Here is a 1,866-nt window from a genome sequence, read left to right as displayed (position 1 = left end):
TCTGTCTTGTTTCCAAACTTAGTATTGCTTGCATGTAGAGGAAAGATACTGATGTGTAGACAAGGGGCAACCTAAGGTAAAACTTAAGAGCATGGACAAGAGTTCAACTTCTTGGTCTCAAATCCCAACTCTATCCTAACAATACACTCTGGGGAAAGTTACTTATCTCTGGGATTCAGTTTTATCTTCTGTAAAATGTAAACAACAGTCTCATTTCACAAGAGTTGTGGTGAGGACTACATAAGTAAATATATATATATATATATATATATATATATATGTATCTTACAAGACTGCTTAGCACAGAGTTTCACATGAAGATTTATTATTAGCATAGAGTGTTACATAAATGTTTATTATTACTTGTTTCACATTTAATTACTTTTAAACTCTCCTTGATGTTAATTGCTTTTAGTTAACTCTCTAAGGTCTGCTAGTAATATCTGCTAATAATTTTGTCTTCTTTGTACCTAATAGTTATAACATATATCTATTTGGTATTGAAGTTTTCTTTTTAAAACCAGTTCTTCAATGAGAATGCATGAACATAGGGAGGGGAACATCACACACCAGGGCCTGCTGGGGGTTGGGGAGCTAGGGGAGGGATAGCATTAGGAGAAATACAATGTAGATGACGGGTTGATGGGTGTAGCAAACCACCATGGCATGTGTATATCTATGTAACAAACCTGCATGTTCTGCACATGTATCCCAGAACTTAAAGTATAATAATAATAATTTTAAAAACCAGTTCTTGTTAGACATATGCTGAAATATAGCATTTCATAGACAAAATTAAATAATATGTAGAATTTGCTTCAAAATCACTGGGAGATGAGGCGAGGGGAAAGCACAACATAGGTGGAAATATAGATGAAACAAGACTGAGTGAAAATATTTAAGTCAGATGACAGAGGTCATGGGGGTTCATTAATTGAGTCCCTGCTTTTGTTTTGAATTTTAAAAATAAAAGGTAAAAAAAAATATAAGCTACCTACTTCGATTTAGGAACCAATGTCACATTTAACCCTCAAACTTTAGAGATATGCCCATTAAAAGAACACAAACAGGAATAGCTCTTTTACTAACATTGTTTTGGAAATGGCAGCCAATATTATCCAACATGAAAGAGAATGTCTAGTCTAAAATACTGGTAAGGAAAAGATGAAATTGTAGATAACTGTCTCAATAGAAAAGCCAAGAGAATCTACTGGAGTATAAGAATTAATAACATTGCACTAGGTTAACCAGATACAAAACAAATACTCTAGGCTGGGCGCGGTGCCTCATACCTGTAATCCCTGCACTTTGGGAGGCCAAGGCGGGCAGATCACAAGGTCAGGAGTTGGAGATCAGCCTGGCCCCGTCTCTACCAAAAATACAAAAATTAGCCAGGCATGGTGGTGCGTGCCTGTAGTCCCAGCTCTTGGGAGGCTGAGGCAGGAGAATCGCTTGAACCGGTGAGGTGGAGGTTGTGGTGAGCCGAGATCACTCACGCCACTGCACTCCAGCCTGGGCAACAGAGTGAGACAAAAACAAAACAAAACAAAACAAAAAAGAAACTATGGGGATAGAGATTACATTTCAAATAGCAATAATTCATTGTTGTTAAAGGTCGGAATTTACGTGAGGAAACTTACAGGAGTGCTTTGACAAGCATTTTTAAAAACTAAAAAATTATGTATTTTCATATAGCAGGACTCTAATTTCCAGCTACCTCCCCGGTGGGTTGAAAATAACATCATAATTACTTAATAGGGTGATTGGGCTGGGTAATGAGATATTAAAGTGTTTAATATAGAAAGGGGAACCTTTATTTAGTCAAAACAGATTGAGCATCTATTATGTGCCAGGTCTCTTTATTTT

The 1,866-nt window shown here is 36.6% G+C and overlaps 1 protein-coding gene across 6 annotated transcripts in view; it reads right to left on the bottom strand.

Annotated features, from left to right (window-relative positions):
* IGSF23 (immunoglobulin superfamily member 23) overlaps positions 1 to 1,866 on the bottom strand; it is a 75,428-nt gene that overhangs the window by 72,819 nt on the left and 743 nt on the right. The window lies entirely within an intron of this gene.

The sequence above is a fragment of the Callithrix jacchus genome, chromosome 22, assembly GCF_049354715.1.
Source record: "Callithrix jacchus isolate 240 chromosome 22, calJac240_pri, whole genome shotgun sequence".
Lineage (NCBI taxonomy): Eukaryota > Metazoa > Chordata > Mammalia > Primates > Cebidae > Callithrix > Callithrix jacchus.
Note: the sequence above shows the minus strand (reverse complement) of the source record. Positions and strands in the feature narration are given on the sequence as shown.